Raw genomic sequence first — 8,798 nt, 5'->3', positions numbered from 1 at the left:
AATTAATGCTGTTAAAAATAAATAACTTGGTTTAGGAGAACGTTGGAACCAATTAGATGATAAATGAGTTGAAGTAATAATACATTCTTAACTTGAAACTTTTACCTTCCCAAGAAAGGTAAATGCAGGACATTTCCTTAGCAAAGGGAGGGACAGTTTGGGAAGCAGGAATGAGTGAGAATAACACTCATGTATTTTGATTCATGTCTTCTATTTACATGATCATATTTTTCTGTTTTGTTTGGAATACATATATAATAAATTATATTGATCAATTTCTTATTGTTTCACCCAGTAACATTTCTGGAACTAGCCTTTCCTGATCTTACCGCAATGATCTGTAGATACTTTGCAAGATTCTATTTGAAATTAAAAAAAAAAAGTTTCTATTTCTGTATTCACAAGAGATGTAGGTAAATAGCACTTTTTTTGGTACTCTAACAAGTTTTTAATCTGATGTATGTTGGCTTTATAAAATGAATTGAACAGCTTTCCATTCACTTTTGACTGGGAGTTTTAATACCTTTGGAATGATTTTTTATTTAACAGTTAAACGAAGTTCAATTGTGAACATATCTTGTCCTGGGGTCTTTTACATGTTTAGAATGTTGATGACCTTTCCAAGTTTTTCATGGGAATTAACATATTCAAGTTCTTTCACTTCTTGAGTTAATTTGGATAATTTATGTTTTGCCGTGAAATCACCTATTTCCTTTAGATTTTCAAATAGATTTACAGATAATGAGATCCCCTAGTTCTACTGCTTTCATTAGGATATGTGTTACACCTTTAAGAAAATATTTACACACTTGTCTATTTTTCTTTCCCTGTATTTTCTTTAATCAGATTTTAAAGAGGTTTATATAATTCATATATTTAATTCAAATATTCAAAAATCAATGTTTAATTGACTTGCTCATTTTCTGTTTATTTCAGGTCCTATCTTTAATTTTTTTTAATTTTTACTTATTTTTGAGAGAGAGAGACAGAGACAGAGACAGAGACAGAGACAGAGACAGAATGCAAGCAGGGGAGGGGCAGAGAGAGAGGGAGACACAGAATCCAAAGCAGGCTCCAGGCTCTGAGCTGTCAGCACAGAGCCCCACACAGGGCTCGAACTCACAAACTATGAGATCACGACCCTCGCCGAAGTCAGACCCTTAACCGAATGAGCCACCCAGGTACCGCTCAGTTCTTATCTTTATCAACTCTTTCTTCTTAATTTTTTTTGTATCATTTTTCTGTTTTTCTTTACTGCTGAAGCCTGTTACTATTTTCTCTGTAATTTTTAACATGAAGTATGAACCTATATTTATTCTTTTAATTGATTTATAGATGCTTTAAAATTTCACATTTGATTTCCTTTCTGACTCAAGAGCTATCACAAATATTTCTTAATTTCCAAGTACTACTCTTGTTAATTTTTAATTATTTTTAAACTTACTGAATCATAAGACAAAACCACCTTTCACTTCTTAAGTTTTATCAAGACTTAATCTCCATCTAAACTTTTCTTTCTCTGAGTTGTCTATCTTGCCTGCAGGAGCCCCTGCCCCATCACATGACCCCTCTAGAACTGTAGATTGAATTCATCTCCTTGGTTTATTTAAGGAATTAGATCTGGCCTTGCTGCCTGTGACTAGTCCCTGCCCCTAAAAATCACTCTACTGGTTTCCTGCTAAAACTCAGTCCAAAATCCCAACATTCTTTTAGAGTCTACTAAAACCAAAACTCTCCCTATTGCTTGATTTCTTCACATTCCCACATCTTTTGACAAGTCACTTTATTATTCTGTGGCTGACCGATCACTGGGTTTAATACTCTTCAGGAGACTGGCTCCATTCCTAACAGGTCAACCCTGGGATAAGACCCGAGCATGGGTCCAGCAACTATAACTAGGAGGATGCTCTCTAGAAGAGAAAGGAAATGTTGGTTTTTTCCTGCCATTTTACAGCAATTGCTTATTATCTTCATTCTTGGCTACCAACTTCTTCAGCGGGGTGATAATGAAGCAAGATGCAATTAACTTGAAATCTTTATTTTACTTTTCGATGAGTCGTTCTCTGAACTCATTTTTTTCCAGGCACATGTTGATCTTACTATCTCTGTACTTCATGAATTTGTGATTTTGACCAATGAGGGGAAAAATCCACAAACAAAACAGATTGCCTTGATATATCAGATTTCATCGTAAGGCCAAAAAACACAGGAAAACTTCAGTGTTGTTTTGTCCTAAGATTTTAAACATGGACATAGTTACCTTGAGACTAAGTGATTTTGATGGGAATTTATTTTTCCTTATGTCTCTTTTTCTTCAAATCCTGTGGGTTCAGTAATTACTTTTTTTTAAAGAGAGAAGGTAGTTTCAACTGTTATTTTAAACCACTTTGCTTCATTTTGTATATAATGCTTTAATTTAAAAATATTTTTCAAAATATCCAAACTCTGGCCTAGTTCAATGCACATTTTCTGACTCAGAAAACCTTCCCCTGCCACGATAATAAACTGCATTGATAAAAAGGACTTGCAGCGAGCTTAAAAAACACGGCCATATGGTTAACCTGACCTGGTTTTATATGATCTGAGGTTTCCCAAAGTAATATAATACATGTTTTGCTCTGATTCAGAGCGAATCAAGGCTTATTCCTGATTTGGGTCCAGCTCATGTGGGAGTCTTAATGTGGGGGAAGGTAGAGAGATGAGCTGCATTCTAGAAGGCCATAATAAAATGTACATCTTGGGATACTGGTGGCATAATTTTACATCCTTTATTTGTCTAATTTGCTGTAGTTTTCAAAAGTATCTGCTCTTGGGTCGCAATTACACAGCCTTCCTTCCCACTCCTTCAATTTTTATTAAAAAAGTCCTTTATAAATACGGTTTGCACCTGTAAATAACTTATATAACCAATGAAGTAAATGGTGATATATGTATATAATCAAATACGCTGTAATTTTACATTATTATACCTGTGTTTAGAATTACCGGTAATCTTTACTTTTCTTCATTGCACTTTTTTTACTTCCCAAATTATCAATAATTGGCATGTGTTATTTTTGTAGTCAGAACGCATCGTGCTTTGAAACACACTTCATGAGAAATATAGGGTTTAATTTGTTTCCAAATACTCCTACTTGCAAATAGCATGTAAGGGAATATATGAGAAAATGATATACAGTTAATACATTAAAAGCAGTTTATTTGGCTTGTAAATTACTATAGAGCCAAATTTTAAAAGTAATCATTAAGTATGCATTTATACAAATCATTTATTTTTTTACCCTCACAGTAATGATCATTAATATTTTACAGAGTAGATTATATAAATATGTTTAAGAATAAATTATTGTCAAAAATTATCATAAGGTTTATTGATCTTGTGGGCACTTGTTTAAAAATCATATGTCCTCATTGGTTAGAAAATAACATTTAAATGCTTTTTTTATGCCATTTGCTATCTGAATCTAAATTATGTTCCCCCAGCACACCATCTCAAATGGAATCCTAGCAATGCCTTTCAATTTCATCACATTTCCCTGCCAATTTACAAGCCCTCGTTCCAGGATCACAATCCAATAAATCATGTATTAATGATTCACATACACCATTTCTTACCTTCTCTTCCCCCCTTTGGCCTCCTCTGCCAACACTCCCCTCCTCTCTCCTTGTTCTTATACGGTGACTTTTCTGGTTTCACTCAGCAACTAGAAGACATCAGAAGAGAATTCCCTTATCTTCCCATGACCACATCCTCTTATGGTCTGCATTGGTGTTCTCTCCTTTCCTAAGTCCTTGCTCCTTTCTACTTTTCACCTTTCTACTGGATCCCATCTGTTCTTGGACACACAATCATTTCTCCTGCAATTATCCACTCCTGTTACAAACACATCATGAGTCTTTCCCTCTTTAGAGTAGGGATTGTTTTCAATAGAAACAAGCAGGAATGGCTTTTATTTACACATGCCTCTCTGGAGGGCCGATTTCTCTTCAGTTACTGCCACATTTCTATTGCCAAGGGAAAAACTAGTTGAAGTAACTCAAGTAAAGGTTAAAGACACACCTGCTGCACATCAGGTTGCATGACCAGGCTACTCAAAGCAGGATTTTGTAGGTAAAGGATAAGAGAGGGGGAGGGACATGTGGTTTGGCTCAGGTAGCAGCTTTCATCTCCAACACCTGTAAAACTTGCTGTTGGGACAGTGGAAGATTGTTCCAGTTTGTCATTCCTACTAGCTGGTGTGGTTGGCACAATGACATCCCAATAACTGTCAGAACAGTTTTTTTCAAGAGCTGTTCGGTAAGCCTGTGGTTTGTTGGTTAGACAAGGTTCGGGGGTGAGAGGTTTAACAAAATGGAGGAAAGGGAAAAAAAAACAACACCAGAAAACAGAAGCAATGGTTGAAACCAGGGAAACTGGGGACCCTCTGTCTTATCTTTTTGAATCTTTGCACTCTCTTCTCCCCTGTAGGAGAATCCATGAAATTATTTTCCATTCTCTTTATTGTCTTTAGGGCCTCACCTCCTATTTTGTCTTAAACTAATCAAGCTTTCTTTCTCAACACTCTAGTGAAAATCCCCTTGTCAATGTCTTCAATGACAGCAATTTTATCAAATCCAATATTAAACACTCTAAATTTATTTTCAATATCATTTGATGCTCTACAATTTCTGCCTTGTTTAGAGAATAAGATCCCTCTGGAAAGTGATTTTATTTAAAATTATATATATAAAGTCCACCAAAATAAATCTTTAGGTCACTAATGACCTCATCATTGCTAAATCCAATGGTAAATTCTCTGTCCTTGTCTCACTTGATAAACTCACATTTGACTCCATCGGTCTCTCCCTCTTTCTTGAAACATTTCTTCATCTGTCTTCTGGGATTCCTCATGGTCATGGTTTTCCCGGACATTTCCTAAGGTTATTCATTGACCGTTTCTTCTCAGTCTCTACACCTTTGTCTTTTCTTCCTAACTTTTACATCTCTGAGGTTCACGTTTTCTCCCTTTTCTCCTTCTGCTTTCCCTCACTTTCTAGATGAGCTTACCTAGTGCTGTGGTTTTAAGTAAAAATCTTTGTGCTGATGTGTCACTCTCAAAGTTATACATCTAGATCAAAAATTAACCTTGAGTTCCAGACTCCAGACTTTCTCTCTCACTCCAGAAGGCCAGGGCTTTCATTATCTGGTTCACAGCTCTGTTGGTAATGTCTGGAATAGTGCCTGACATATGACATGTATTCTATACATATTTGTGGAAGAAATGACTGAATGACTCTTCTGTTATTCCTCCAGCACACGACCTATTATCTATTCATAATAGTTTCATTGTGGAACATCCTATCTCTTACCAATAAGGTAGTAATTTAAGACTCTCTCTTTCTGAGAAGTCTTCTGTGTGGGTCAAAGTTAATTGATCATTAATTGAATTGACCATTCCTCTGCCTTTCTACACCACTTTGCATCATTCCATTCCTTTGTCATTCCAAATATCATTATTGGGCTGGAATGTTAGAGTAGTCACTGGTGTATATGTTAGGTATGTCATATCAGGATGCGAGCCATTTGAGAAGTGGAATCATGTCTTATGTACATTTTTGTTCCTGCCACCTAATGTCATGTTTGGCATATTATAGAGACAGTGACACTTTTGTTGACACCATAAATACCATTTTTTTCAGTTTGCATAAGCAGATTTCAAATCTGTTTCAAAATTTCTTAAAGCTTTTCTTTCCCTGGTTTATTAGTGCACTGAGCTAGCTATTTTTCCAGATTCCACAGCCAATTCTTTTTTGTCGATTTGATACTACAAGATGTTTATCCCATCATCCTATCAGCCATAAGAGTCCCATTATAGCCATTTCCGTCTCCTCATAAGAGAAGAAGAATAATCGTTCTGTCTTGGGTTCCATTCTGATTTGAAGACTTGGGTAGAAACCACCACAGAAATCAAAATAGAAAACAAATGTGCATTGGAAGGTTTTAGACTTCTTTGTAAATACAAATTAATTTCTCTTTAGGGTCTGTGGTATTTTTCCCTACAAGGTGCTATCTCCCCGCTGGGAAAAGAAAAAAAAAATCAGAAAAGCAGACAAAAATATTTATTTATATATAAATATAAAATACAGAATACCTTGAGGGAGGTGGTTTGAAATTTTGGCCAAATGAGACATAATGTATATATTATTTTAAAATATTTTTAAACTGCAAAAAGCCATGGAAAAATGTTTATGACCAAAGCTAAAGGAAAGAATGAATATATAAAATTGTTTTCCAGTATCGTCTGTTATTTATAGGTTTGCACATGTATAGATGAATAAACATCTTCACATGTACTTATGGTAAAAGAATGCAAGAGAAAACTAGAAAGAACTACATCAAAATGCTAGTTGTTCGCTCTGGGAGGTGATTTTATTTATGTATATTTTTTCCGTATTTATTTTTTCTGTTTTTTTATGTATTTTCAAATTAGTCCAATCATCTTATATGTGTTGTCATAAAAATATATTACCCTATAACGAACTATAGAGTAGACGAACTATAGAGTTCCTATATCTTTACATTTAACTTAGTTAGCTGTTTTAATTTAACACCAACGTTTGCGTTTTCATTTAGAAATTTTTCTCCTGGTTCTCAAAAGTGATACAACTAATAGAGTATCAATGGAAGGCATAGTGAACAGAATTCACTCAGAAAACCTTGACTTTGGTCCATGCTCTGCCACAAACTGAGTGTCATTCAGAAGAGACTGAACCTTTTTTGGCCATCAGTTCCTCCATCTGTGACGGAGAAGGCTAGGGCAGATGACCTCCAAAACCTGTCTTCTCACGCACCTAAGCGCTCATTATATAAATACGATTCTATGAACAATTTTGTACTATGTTACTTAACTCACAATGAGGAGACTATTTCCATGCATTTTTGGGTGCTGTTTGAAATAATGATCTCAGAGTGTCTGGAATTTAGAAAAATCCAATTCTACTTAAATTGTTTTTTTTAATGTTTTATTTTATTTTTGAGACAGAGACAGAGTATGAATGAGGGAGGGTCAGAGAGAGAAGGAGACACAGAATCTGAAGCAGGCTCCAGGCTCTGAGCTGCCAGCACAGAGCCGGACGCAGGGCTCGAATTCACAGACCGTGAGATCATGACCTGAGCTGAAGTCAGAAGCTCAACCGACTGAGCCACCCAGGCGCCCCTAGAAAAATCCAATTCTAAAAACTGCAGTGTGACAAATATGGCAGAGTTCAACATCAATCTTGAATCTTTGGTTGAGAATTTCTCCTTCCAGATATTCTTCTGGAAACCAACCCTACCGGCATAATTTTTTTCAATGTCCATATATGCTTCCGCTATGTTCTGAACTTCCTAGGTACAAGCTACAATTAAAATATGTGTGGGAGGACGTTAAATTGTGGACATCCATAACTGTAATTTCAAACACTTATTTTAAAAGAGACAAAAAACCCAAAAGACTCCAAAAATGTTTCTATAAGATGGACTGCCTTAGGTATACAGGAATTGCACACGTGCCAAAACGTACGTGAATAAATGGAGATGGGCTACAATTGATCAGGGCTCATCCATTGCCCACGGCAGGTGGTTAGAAGGTAGCTGCAGGAACTGTAAGGATGCCTGAGGAAGATTTAAACTCCTTGCCAGCTGACACCTTTGGACTCCTGCAGCGTGGGGGAGAGACGTACAGTAATGAATACGTGCACCAGGCAAACTCTCTTAAAAAAAAGTGATCATGGGCTAAATCCAGCTATTTTTACTAACATTGCTACTGTGATTTGTTCTTCTGAGATTTCCTGCCTGATTGGCTCCCTCCCTGGGGATTGACCTTCTGTGAGAAGCGGGAGGGTGAGTTCCCTGAGGAAGCAAGGGAACTAAAAACAACAGAAGTGAGATGCCCTGCTTGGAGGGAAGTAAGGAGGAGGTTAAGCGCCTCTGGCAGGACAGTAGAGTGGGTTGCTGCCCACCCACTACCTCCAGGAACATACATCAGTGAAAACCAGGGCTCGGCTTTCATAATAGCTTGAATAATAACAGTATTTATAAAACATAGCTCTCTAAAGAACTCAAAGCACTTCCCACTCACAGTCTTACTGTGTCTGGGTGGCCCCAGATCCTCGACCCCAGTTAGGCAGGAAGCATAAGGAAGAGAGTCCCGAGTCCTAGCTTTGGAGGACTTTTTTTTCCTCCACTGCTGTAGCATCTAGAGTCCAGGGAAGCCGAGGCACTTCGGTGACTTTCTCCTCATGATGACCTTACTTCCGCACAGCTTTCCATTTTTCTTCCCCTTAGGTACAAAAACAAACATTAAAAAGAGACATGTACATTTTCTAAAATTTTGTCTTAATTTTGAAACCTTGTTTCTTAGCCTATTTCTCCCCTTCCCAATGTAACTTCTCTTTTCTCTTTTCCTGGGTATAATTATGCATTGCCTTTTTTTTTTTTTTTTTTAAATATACGTTGCCTTTTGAATGGCCTCAGACACACAAGCTGGGCCCTATAGAATCTATATTAAAAAGTCACTGTGGAGTGCCTGGGTGGCTCAGTCGGTTAAGCATCTGACTTTGGCTCAGGTCATGATCTCACGGTTTGTGAGTTCAAGCCCCGCTTCGGGCTTTGTGCTGACAGTTCAGAGCCTGGAGCCGGCTTTGGATTCTGTGTTCCCTTGTTCTCTGCCCCTCTGCTCGCACTCTGCCTCCCTCTCTCAAATATAAATAAACATCAAAATAAAAAAAAAAATCACTCTGATTTTTAATTTTGGTTTTTAAATCTCTTCATTCTCATG

The 8,798-nt window shown here is 36.9% G+C and overlaps 1 long non-coding RNA gene across 1 annotated transcript; it reads right to left on the bottom strand.

Annotated features, from left to right (window-relative positions):
* Positions 1-3,627: 3,627 nt before the first annotated feature.
* On the bottom strand, positions 3,628-8,321 carry LOC107179641. The gene is made up of 3 exons (XR_001510297.2): positions 8,100-8,321; positions 7,542-7,677; positions 3,628-3,704 (listed from the first exon to the last, which is right to left on the bottom strand). It is a non-coding gene; the product is annotated as an uncharacterized LOC107179641 (long non-coding RNA).
* Between the last annotated feature and the right edge of the window lie 477 nt (positions 8,322-8,798).

Source organism: Panthera tigris, chromosome A3, assembly GCF_018350195.1.
Source record: "Panthera tigris isolate Pti1 chromosome A3, P.tigris_Pti1_mat1.1, whole genome shotgun sequence".
NCBI lineage: Eukaryota > Metazoa > Chordata > Mammalia > Carnivora > Felidae > Panthera > Panthera tigris.
This window is presented reverse-complemented; position numbering and strand designations above follow the sequence as displayed.